At 46.9% G+C, this 12539-nt stretch overlaps 1 protein-coding gene and 1 non-coding gene across 5 annotated transcripts in view; both read right to left on the reverse strand.

The window, feature by feature from the left end:
• Positions 1-12539, reverse strand: part of CDH13 (cadherin 13) — a 964648-nt gene that overhangs the window by 50390 nt on the left and 901719 nt on the right. The gene's annotated exons all lie outside the window — the stretch shown is intronic.
• On the reverse strand, positions 7521-7627 carry LOC111725786. Its single transcript, XR_002773763.1, has one exon. It is a non-coding gene; the product is annotated as a U6 spliceosomal RNA (small nuclear RNA).

The following is a 12539-nucleotide window of genomic DNA, read 5'->3' on the forward strand; positions in this document are numbered from 1 at the left end:
GGGGGAAAATTATGCCAGGACCTTGCTTGAAAGAAGAGGTGGCCTTGAGCCCCTTGGGATTTATCTCCTAGGAGGCCCTGGCCCTTGGTTTGGGATTGGACCAGTCCACATCCACCTCTCATGAGCCACATTCCCTCTTCTCTCAGAGTGTGGAAGCTGCAGAGGGTGCACGTGGAATGTCCCCAGCGGTATCAGGCAGCCTGTCTTTGCTGCTTCCTGTGAAAGTGAGCCTGACTTCCTCTATATGGCTCTGTTATTTCTGGGCTCTCCTGATCTTTTGTGCCTGGCATAGTGCTGGATGCAATGGGGTGTGATGTTGATGAACCTTGAAAAAACTGAACTGAAAACTGAACCGTGTGTGTGCACACGTACCTGTGCACATGTGTGTGCACGAACGTTCAGGTGTGCGTGGTGTGTGTATGCTGTATGCTGTATGCAGGCATGTGTGTGCATGTAAGGGTATGTATGCACATGTGCACACACATGCAAACGTGTGTACATGTGTGCTATCTGGACATGTGCATGTATGCATGAGTGTGTGGTGTGTGCATGCTAGTGTGCACGTGAGCCTGTGTGCGATATGCATGCACGTGTGTGGTATGTGCCTACACTTGTGTGCATGTGTGAGGTGTGTGCGTGCACATGTGTACACATGTGTGGTGTGTGTGCTCATGTGTGTTTAGGCATATCACTGGATCAGGAGCAGGCAGAGCACACCCAGAAGACCACCAGCACCCCTGCCCTACACATGGCAGCAGCGACCATTTGGAGCCTACACTGTGCCCACTTCATTTAAGTCCACCTTCATTAACCTGCCAGGAAGATGGACTTGATTCCATTAGGAGGAAACTGAGGCTCCCTGAAGTCAGACTACCCATCATAGTAAGGGCAGGAAGGTTCAGACGGGGTCCACCACTGACCCCTGTGCTGCAGCATTTCTTGGGAAGATTCCAGGAATCTGGTCTGGGGAAATTCTGCCCCACAGTGAGTGGGCCACTCAGCTGACACCAGTGTGTCCATAGTGCCATGTATGTTGGAGAGTGCCCTGGTATTCAAGGGGGTCGGGTTGGCATTTGGCTTATTCTGAGTCTGAGGACCTGGCACTAAGCATCTATATACCAAAGTCTCCTCGCCTGGTGTAGGGAGGGTTGCTGTGTGCCTCCCAGCACTGCTATGAAGGTTTAAATTTCTGCATTTCAGGAGCACTGAACAGTGTGTGGTGCATAGGAAGCACATGGTAAATATGTACCTTGCCTTTTGTCCTAACTCACCCTCATAAGCAAACTCTTATCTGATCTGGCTCTGTGGCTGGAAACACAGGGCTGGGAATGAACTCAAACTTCAGAGTGGAGCAGACAGTTGGGGTGTGGGTCCCGACTCCACCATTTACTACAGTGCTGTGCCTGAGTGATACGACTTCCCTATCCATCTCTCTCTTTGTCCAGAAATTGGAGATGGTGGTGGTTCCTTGCAGGGATGCTGGGATGACTGAACAAGGTCATGAGCCTGGCAAGCAGTGGTCCCTCAACAGTGGATAGATGTTATGAGGATCTGGTTGTATTCTGACAGTGAAGCTTGACAAGATCTGGAATCAAAATGTCACTGAGAGATGTGCCTGCTCAATAGAATTCCACGTGACCACTCAACATTCACCAAGAATTTATTTTAAAAAGTGGCACGAGGAGATGAATGAGCTAGTTTTAAGCAGTGAACTAGTTGTCAGAGGCCCCGAGGGCACCTTGCCATGCCTGCCCCTCCAGGGCATACCAGGTTAGTTGCACATGTAAGTGCCTGCCTGCCTTTGCCAGAGAACTTGCACTGATAGCCAAAGACCTCTGCCCACCTGTGCAGCATGCTGGACGTGATGGGGAATTAGCCGTCACCCCAGGAGCAACCCTCAACCCGGGACTGCTGGGAGGAGGTGTGTAAACACCCAGCTCTGTGGTTCCCCTGATGGAACCAGCTGAGGTGCGTGTTCCCCAGTGGGATGGGGCTCCTCTGCCCTCAGTGGTGGCGACACTGCACAGATTGCTGGGACCATGTTCCTTTCCCTGTTCTGCTTTCCACTCCCCTGTTGGCCTTTCATGAAATCTTCTCCCCAACAGACTATTTTCACCCACATTCTGTCTCAGCATCTGCTTCTGGGGGAAATTCAAAGTAAGACAGTTGTGTGAATAGAATTCCCATCAGACAGCAGTTGATTCTTCCAGAAGGCCAAGTCTAGACTACCAGGAAATGATGTCATCAGGCACTAGTGGTGAATTAATTCCAGTGGGTTCTACTGAGCGTCTCCTCAGCAGGAGAGGTGGGCAAGAACACAACAGGAATCAGGGGCGGTTTCTGGAATGTAAGTCCAGAGAAAGGTGCCCTGAAGAAACCGTGGGGTGAGGGTTTGAAGAGCTGCCCCAGCACAGAGACGCAGCTGTGCATGCAGGGAGCTGGGTAGTGTGCCTTCTTTCCCCCAGACTAGCTCCCCAGCCCTCCCACAGTCCTGGAGGAGGGGATTATTGTCATCTACAGAGAAGGAAACTGAGGCACTGAGACACTAAAAAAGAAAATATATGCCGAGACCCAGCCCTGGCTCACAGCAAGTGCTCACTAGTGCTATGATGGTTTCTTCCTGATGTGACAGCCGAGTCCTCAGGCGCCATGGCCGGGACCATTTCTCAGGTGCTCTGAGTCTGTTTTGGGAGACAGAAGAAAGCTGACACAGGGGCTGCTGTGTCCGTCCGGTGAACTGGGTGATTCAGACCGGCCCTCCCATTGGACTGGATAGAAGTTGGAAAACGTTATATACAAAATGGGGAAGAATTCAGACTAGGTTAGAGAATTATAAGGAAAGCAACGGGTCTTCATTTTCTTATATTCTTAATGGGTATTGCCCCATTTCAAGGAAAGTCTTAGAGAATTTTATAGGCAATGATATTAATCTGAAAATAGAGCAATTTCCAAAGAGGTTTTGATTTTGGAAAGAATGAGCAAGGCTGGAGGATTAAACCTGCTCAAGTGAACCCAAAGGAGGCCAACTGGGGTGTGGGTGGGGGAAGCAGAGATAAATAGAGAGAAAGAAAGATGAGCAGGCTGAACACACAAGGTTTTTAGGGCCCCAAACCATATGCTGGTCTAGTGGTGGGTATATCTGTCCAAACCCATAGGATGTATAACACCAACAGGGAACCCTAACGCACACAAATATGGAATCTGGGTGACAATGACGTGTCCATGTAGGATCATCGATTGTAACAAATGTCGGGCTCTGGGGGGATGATGGGGGAGGCCGTGCATGGGGGGGGCGGTGGGAGAATGTGTGGGAACTCTCTGTAACTTCTGTGAATCTGCTCTGAAAAAAATAAGGTCTCTTAAAAAAACAAATGTGGGCCAAATCCAAGTTTTCCCAGCTTTACGGAAAACAAAACAAACTCAGCAAAATGGAAGACTGTATCAAGATGGCGATGTCAACAGAAAATTAGTGGAAGATTTTAACCATAGTTGACGGACTAGCCGTCAAATACAGAGGGAAAATTATCAAAAAAGGAGAGGGTAAGGGTCATCTGTTTTTTCTTTTTTCTTCTTCTTTGGCATCCAGTAAGATATTTCTTCTTCCTTAATTTTGGTAAAAAGTGCTCTAATTCCTTTTCCTGCCCTTGTCACAGACTGTCATCAGGGTTGGCCATCTCATGGCTAAAGGGTGAGCCCTGACCTAAACTAGACCATGAAATCACGTCCAATGTGGCCTGGCCTGGACCAGAAGAAGGGGCTGGGAATGATGCTCCTTCTCAGGGCCCCTGTCTGGGCACACCTGCCTGTCCTCTGTGCATGGCTCTCCAATACACCTGTGACCTGTTCTTCAGAGTTAATTTCTGCTGCTTGTATCTCAGTGCAATGGATGCAAAGGCCATTTCAGAAACAGGACACTATTGGGAAATGCATTTTACCAATGCTGCTGCTGCTACTAGGAAGAGGACGTAGCAGGCTCTGGTAGTTATGAGCTCCAGGCTCGGGTTAAAATCCTGTTACCCAAACTGCAGCCAGAATACTTGAAAATGTTAAAACAAAGAATCGCCTGAAGGAAATCCTGGCACCGCCTGCCAGGAGGAGGTCAGCAAGGGGAGAGCAGACAGTTCTGGAAAATGAAGAACAGCTGTGAATGAAGCATTACCCAAACCCCGATCGAGTAAAGGGGGATGTTAGCTTCTGATGGGAAAATAGACTCTGCATTAGCCATAAGTTAGTCTGCACAAAGTACAGGAATGGTCCAAGTGATTATTACCCAGAGTTTAATATTTATGCCAGCATGAACTCACAGCAATAAAACTCCATTTCATATCTTTTGTGGAATGAGGTGGGGGTATTTATGAGCAAAGGCATGCATGAATGAGTGAAGAAATACTCTAAATGATAGCCATAAAACCCTCATTCTTGAACCTCGCTGCCGCTCCATCCAATCCTAGCTGGAAAGCCCTTGCTCAGCAAGTAACAATTACCTGAGATTACAATGATGTAAAGAAACAGACCGCAGATGGAACACGCTCATGCTTTTCCTTTCTCTTAAAAACACAAGTGAAATGGGGGAAAGGTAGCTGGCAAAATTGTTAATTAGAAATTAAAGACCCGTTCTCATTAGAGGTGGAGACAGATGAGCGTCCTCAGCATTTCTGTCTTCTATAGAAAAGCTACAAAATACAAAACAAACAAACCCACAGGCGCCAGGATGTCAAACATTTTGCCTCTTTAACTGATGAATATTCAACAGTTCCTGAGTCTACTTTGTGACAGTAATATGTGTTGCAGTTTCTACGGACAATGTTTTGAATGTTTTAAAATCATCTCCCCTGTAGATCTCTCCACCTTAACATTTCTTTAATAGTGGCTCACAGATGCACTGTCATTTCAAAGTACTCTGTATTTTCAAGAGCACCTCACAAGGTGTGGGCAAGCCCAGCGCTGCACAGGAGAATCTGTCTCAATAGGTAAAGAAACCCTCAGTTACAGAGGTAGAAAGCATCATGTGGTTAGTTATTGGATATCTGTAGGGTATTCAGTTGTGGAGAAGTGGGAAACAGGCTCCCCAGCTCCCCAGTTACCCTATGAAAACACATGCAAGCTCACTGGGACAGCATGCCCAGGTAGGAGGTCCTAGTGATTGACTGATTGCTTATGCTGGCTGCTTATAATCAAGAGTGCAGATTTCGCACGGGAAAAGTCTGTCAATAATAAAATCAATCTTTTAAGGACAGAGACATTAATGGCACTGAGGCAAGATGTGAAAGCAATGCATTCTTGGCATTTCCAGAAGCCACAGTCAGGGGCCAGGGTGCCAGGTATTACTGTGAGATTCATAGTGGATGTGATTGTGGTGGCATCAGTGGCATTCATTTCCCCTTCCTCTTGTGAGATCACCTTCAGTTTGCAGTCCCCTGTTCCCCATGCTGCTCCCCAGGGTTTTGGGTTGGCCCAGGCTGGTGGGTGGGGATGGCTGTAAGCTGCGCTGGACCAGCCAGAGCCAGCCCAAGAATTCTATTGGAACACTGGGTAGAAACTTCCCTGGCAGGAAGAGCTGGTAAGCGACAGACCTGGAGACCTACAAAAAGACTGCCAGCTTTTGCAACCTGAGGACAAGCTTGTTTCAGAAAGCAACCTCAAGGAAGGCCCGCGTTGTACGGGAGAAGACATTCCCAATGGCAGTGCACTGAGGGCACAGGTAGGACTTCTGCCCCTGGCAGGCCCTGTTTTGATTGGCTGGTGCCCAATAGCATGCATTGCTCTAATTGGCTGGTGCCCAACAGCATGCATTGCTCTGATTGGCTGGTGCCCACTGTTCCCAGTTCTTATTTGAATATTTCCCAGAAGGCTCAGCTCCCACTCTGGCTAAAGGCACATCCATCCCTGGATTTCCCAGCCGTGTGAGCTGTATTAACTCACTTTCTTTTCTCCTCCCTCCGCTTTGAGTTGAATTTCCTTTGTAACCAGGAGAGTCCTGGCTGCTGGGTAAATATACTATTTGTGAGGGTGAAAGTGATGGATTTGGAAATGGGGCAGCGGGTGTAGAGGGGAGAGGAAATGCGAGAGATGCAAAGATCTAGTTGGCTTATGTTTCCCTTTGGAAAATCTCCTCCTGACTTTGTACAAGAAGCACGTTAGGAATAACAGCCTTCATCAAGAGTAAGTCCAATCCAAAGAACTTCATTTGTGGCAAAAAAAAAAAAAAAAAAGCTACTTTCTGTTTGTAGTAAGGTGAGGCGTGCCACAAGGTCAGGTGAACAAGGTGCTGTGGGGAGGCGGTGACGAATAGGTGAGCCTCCTGGTGGAGGAACATTTCTGGTGGGGGCTGGATTGTCACACTGAAACCTACTGATGCATCAGTCAGTGAAGAACTCCAGCACAGCGGCTGGAAAGAGGATTGGAAGGAGCCCCTGGTGAATGAAGGGCAGCCAGCTGCTCCTAAACTGGGTTGATGAGTTTGCTGCCGGGTGGCAGAGACAGAGGCAACGGCACTACTGGCTTGAACTATAATCACTACTTTACTCAAAAGCCTGCAGTGCTCGGATCTTTTTAAACTGAGCGATATTTGCCCGGAATTATACTAGTCTTTGAAAGGAATAGATCTCTCCACCTCAACATTTCTTTAATAGTGGCTCAGAAATGCACTGTCATTTCAAAGTCACTTTGTGGAATGTTTTTACTACTTTAATAAAAATCCCAGGTGACATACTGACGAACTTAATAGGGCTGAATTTTTAGAGATGTGGCGCCGTTTTATGGAACTTTCTGTACTTTTATTAGGCCTGTGTTTAACAATACATGGCAGACATGGTTAAACAGAGTCCAGCTACCTAGAGGAAAGCAGTGTCTATAACACTGAAAATTAAACGGCGTATGGTCTTTTCCCAGTAAAGGCCATATGGGACAGATGTGTAGACAAATCGAATAATGTAGGTAAAATATAAATGCTGCCTCTAAACTTGTAGCCAAGTATCTTTGCCTTGCTGGCATGCACAGGTACAGTGCTGCGCTTGCCCACACCTTGTGAGGTGCTCTTGAAAATACAGAGTACGCCCTGATGGTCCTCGCCCTGGGGTGTGTCCTTCTCCAACATACAATTGAGGAAGGAAAAGTTGGGGGATTTTTATTTTGCCTGCATTTTTCTCAGATGCCTAATTCCCTCTCCACTGCACCTGCCGCACACAGGTCCTGTTTCCAAATCTGGGTCGGGCCTATCCCGACCCAGATGTGCTGGGTCTTGGAGCTTGGTCTCATGAGGTCATGAGAGTTTCCAAAGCTCTGATGGCTGCTGTGACCCACAGATTCTCTCTTATCCACTCAAGTCCTCTTTAAAAGGTGTTGCCCCAAATTCTCGTCGTGTCTGTTACAGGGTAAATTGTGTCTCCCCGAAATCATATGTTGATGCTAATGCCTCAGAATGTGATTAATTTGAACATAGGATCTTAAAAGAGGTAATTAAGTTCAGAGGAGGTCATTAGGGTGGGCTGTGATCAAGACTGGTGTACCTTTTTTTTTTTTTAAACAAGGGATGCTTCATGAATTTGCATGTCATCCTTGCTCAGGGGCCATGCTAATCTTCTCTGCATTGTCCCAGTTTTAGTATATGTGCTGCCAAAGTGAGTACAAGACCAGAGTTCTTTTTTTTGTAGAGACAGAGTCTCACTTTCTTACCCCCAGTAGAGTGCCATGGTGTCACACAGCTCACAGCAACCTCCAACTCCTGGGTTTAGGTGATTCTCTTGCCTCAGCCTCCTGAGTAGCTGGGACTACAGGCATCTACCACAACACCCAGCTATTTTTTTGTTGCAGTTTGGCCAGGGCCAGGTTTGAACCCACCACCCTCGGTATATGGGGCCAGTGCCCTACCCACTGAGCCACAGGTGCCACCCAAGACTGGTTTTCTAATAAGAAAAGGAGATTAGAACACAGACACCCACTGAGGGAAAACTACATGAGCACATAGGAAGAACATGGCCATTTGCAAGCCGAGGAGAGAGACCTGGGAAGGAACAGACTATTACCACTTTGACTTCTAGCCTCTAGAATTGTGAGAAATTAAGTTTCTGTGGTGTAAGCCAGCCAGTCTATGGTTGCTTTGTTATGGCAGCCCTATAAGTATCTGGAAACATGCTAGCTAGTGTGCTTCTCGATCTTAGGAATGTTTGCTAATTGACTGATTGCATTAAGATAAAGGCCTCTGAAATGAACCAACTCTTATTCTGTCACCTGTTACACTTACCATAGTCCCTTTGCATCTGTCCCACACTGTTGTATGGAAAGCAGGGCACAAAAGGGGCTTGCATTCCTTCAGTCCACCTGATTAATTTGGGGCATCTCTGCCTACAAGCGAGGTCGCTGATCTATTGATTTCTAATGGGGTATTATCAAAATCTCTCTGCACCTACATTCACAGAAGCTTCTAATTGGAGAAAGTGGATAAGGGTGAGCTCAGCTATCATCCACCCAGGCTATTGTGTACTGCAGTGGTCCCTGCCCCAAGTGGCATCTCTTCTTGCCACCAGGATCAGGCTCTCTATTCCAGCAGCCTGAAGGTCTTCCCACTTTGAGCCCCAGTGAGCCTGAGAAGGTTTGGTCCTTTCATCCCAGCTGAGCTCACTGTTGTCTTCCTCCTCCTCACACCACAGCATGGTGGTGATTGTGTCTGTCCCTGGCCTGTTCCTTTTCTAGTCCTAGCTTCTTCCACTGGCCACATGCACCAGAGTCAGAGCCTCTCCTGTTCTTGTGAACAAGCCTCAATGACCCTCTTTACTGAGTATGTAGGAGGTGGCAGCCACTGCACTGAGCACATCAGTCTTGCTGAACTTGGACTCATTATAATCTTGTTCATTTCATCTAAGATGAAGAAACTCTGTTTATGGAGGGCGAGTCAGCTTCCCAGGGCCTCAGTGATGCTAAATGGCTAGAGGAACCTGGTTTATGCGGTTTCACAGTCCTACTTCTGAAGACCCTCTTATTCAGGATGCCATCCTTGAACACTCTTGAGTTTGCCAACATCCCTCTTACAAAAGAGGCATAAGGAGAAACATAGAGGGCCAGAATGCAGTGTGATGGCCCTAGTTCCATGACAGTCATAAGGCACATTTGCTCAAGACCAAGCTTGCAGTCAATGAAAGCTTCTAGGCATTGGAAAAAATTGCCCTCAATGGGCTTTAAGCCAGCTTCTTGCTTTGAATCAGAGGTCATTTGGTCAAGTTTCAGCTTGTTGTTCTACCCAGGTTGTCTCAGCCTCAGCACTACTGACCTTTGGGGCTGGATGATACTTGGCTGCAGAGGGGCTGTCCTGTGTCCTGTAGGACACAGATACCAGTAGCCCCCACTCCAAATGTTCTAGACATTGCTAAATCTGATCTGGGGGCCAAAACCACCCTTGATTAAGAACTTAAATATGAGCCATTTGCTTCATAGTATTTGGAGAAATCTCATGCCTCTGGAGGAGTGAATGATGCTTCTTAAAAATCTCTGTTCTTTTTACAAACACTGCCAACGAGGGGAAGGTAGATAAAACGAACTGAGAAAGACCCAAGGTCAGGAACGGAGAACTACATATCAAATAGATTTTCCATACATCTGATGTTCTAAAACGGAGAGTGAGTCCTCAGACTCCATTACCCAGGATGATAAAGTCCATGAATAAAATGTTTACTTCCTCACTGCAAAAATGAGATTATTCATTTCACTCTCCTGCCATCGTGCGTGACTGGCTCTGGACAAATATAAATAGGCCTGGTGACAAATGTGTTTTAGGAGGCTTGCTGTGGATAGCAATGGATTACTAGCTTTCTAAGCAATTAAATAAATGTTTATTGGGTATTTGCTATGTACAAGGCCCATGCAGGCACCATGGGGACACAAGGATGATTAAGATGAGATCCCTGGACTGAGGCAGTGTTTCTTAAACACAGCACACATGTACCCTCGGCATGGAAGATTTGAGGTGTGCATGGGTGAAGGCTGAGTAGGCAGTACTAACGATAGGGGAGCTTGCGGGGGACCCCCACAGATTGGAAGGAGGAAACAGATGAGGCTTAGAGTATTAGGTTCCTGCAGCCCTCATAACAAATCACCCCAAACATAGCAGCTTAAACCGACACAAAGTTATCATCTTACAGTTCTGGAGGTCAGAGCCTAAAATTAAAATGTGGGCTATGTTCCTTTTGGAAGCTTCAGGGCAGAATCTGTTCCTTTGCCTTCCCCAGCCTCTGGAGGTGCCCGCATTCCTTCACTTGTGGGCCCTTCCCTGCACGGCTCCATCATCTTCCTACTGTTGTCACACCTCCTTCTCTGACTCTGGCCCTCCTGCTTCCTTCTTATAAGGAAGGACTCTTGTGACTAAAAGGGGCCCACCCACATAATCCAGGTAATCTTTACATTTCCAGATCCTTAACTTAATCCCATCTGCCGCGTCTTGTTGCCACATAAGGTCATATATTCACAGGTTCCAGGGATGAGGATTTAGATATCTTTGGGGCTTGGGGTGGGGGTGATATTCAGCCTAGCCTGGTCAGTAGCAAGAGATGGTATGAAGGTGTGAATTCAGGGAAGAGGACACCCATTGCCAAGAATTTTGGGAAAAAATACAAAAGGAGAAAAAAACACATTAAGAGTGAGTCAAGAGCAGTGGAAAATTTAACTAAAGAAGATGAAGGGCCTGTCTCAACCCCATATACTGGACAACCAGGCTCCTCTTTATGCTAATGACATTAAAATGAGGTCTAGTCAGCCAATGAAGAACACATTTATTGGCAATGGAAGCACAGGTGGGCTGGCTGACTCTCCCCTGGGGAAAGGTCTTGGGAAGCATTTGGGAGTCTGATGAGGTCACGAGGGAAAGGGTGCTTTTGTCCTCTGTGGGATATGGTGATTCTACTGATGGCTCTGCATGGAGCCTGTGTAGGTCATGAGTCTTGCACTTGCCTGGTAAAAATATAGTCAAAGATCCCCACCTGATAATATGACCTGTTCCAATCAGTTACAAATTGTAGCACCACTGGATGGAAGAGCCTGGGGCTGGGGACAGGAGGCTCATGCTTTCTAGTGCTGCATGTAAGTTGGTTTGGGGACGAGGGCACATCTGGCAGTTTCTGCTCTCACTGCTCTCCATGCCCCTTGTCAACCCGTAGAGGGGTAAGTTAAAAAAGAAGGTGCCACGAGAAGAAAAAGAAATGGTCATTATTCTCTTCTCAAAATTTGACTTTCGCAAGCTTTACTTTTTTTGCCTTCAGGGTCTGGCATGAAAGATGTGTCTCATTCAATTCAGGTTAACTTCATTCTTTCATCTTACCCTCCCCCTTTCCCTCCCTCTCCCTTTTTTTTCTATTTGTTCACTCAATGACTGTTATTGAGCGGCCACTGCATTGATGGCACAGCACGAATGTCAGGGACAGGTGAGGAATGTCAGAGCTATCTCTTTGCCTCATAGGAACTCAGCCAGAACAGGGAAGACCAGCAGAATGGGGCGGGGGTGTGTGTGTGTGTCAACCACTACTTTGGAAATTGCAATAATATTTGTTTTAACGTCCATGGTAAAAAATATAGCTGGTGTATCACAGACATTATTGCTAGGGTGAGGCTAAATAGCATAAAAAGATACAAGTCAATTCAAAGTCAACTTAAAAGCATTGAGTGAACAATCATACAGAGAGGACAGATACGTTATGGGAGATGAAGGTGTCCGGTATTTGGAAATACACAGTATTTGGATAAGGCAAAACAGACATGACCAAAAGAAGGAAGAAGGTGATAATGGCCGAAGAAATGTAAGGAACAGAATCGAGTAATACGAGGAGGAAGAGATCATTTCCTACTCACCAAAAGTTTCATGCATCATGTGGCATTTGAAGTGGGCCCAAAAGCCTGACGGGAGATATTTTAGGAACAGTGATAGTCCAGGTGATAATCACAGTCTACAGCACAAAACGTGAACAGTGTCTTGGGAAGAGGGAGCAGCTACCCCATATGCACCTTCCTATCCATTATCCTCAATGTGTTATTGCCATGTGTCCCCCTTATTCTGGGAAGGGAGTCTTTATTTTCCTGTGGGTTGTACCCTATTTTCATGCAGCCTCAGTGGGACTTTCATCATGGTGCTTCTCTCTCCTGTGGTCGAGTGGTGAAGAGAGTTCAAGACTCAAGATAGGCCACCAGGATTTTATTTCCTGGGAATGTACAAAGTCTGCAGAGGGACATAAGGGTGTAAAATACTTGGCACTGGTTCTCACTGACTGTGACAGTCATCCTCCATCCCTCCCAGGGACCCTGGTCATGGAAGCAGCTGCTCTGTGGTCCTCCCGGTGCTGGCCTCATGGTCTTTCCCTTCACTGTGTGTGTTTTCTGCAGTTCCTCAGGGCTGGGTTCTGTGGCTTGCAACCAAACAACCCCAATTGATAGTATGACCTGACCCATCAGTTACAAACCACACTCACTTCACAAATAAGAAAACAGCCTTAAAGGTGTCCTGATTTCCTCATGCTTCAGGGCTACTGAGCAATGGAGCTGGGCTCTGAACTCAGGTGCCT

Source organism: Otolemur garnettii, unplaced genomic scaffold (assembly GCF_000181295.1).
Source record: "Otolemur garnettii isolate 467f Iridium unplaced genomic scaffold, OtoGar3 scaffold00047, whole genome shotgun sequence".
Lineage (NCBI taxonomy): Eukaryota > Metazoa > Chordata > Mammalia > Primates > Galagidae > Otolemur > Otolemur garnettii.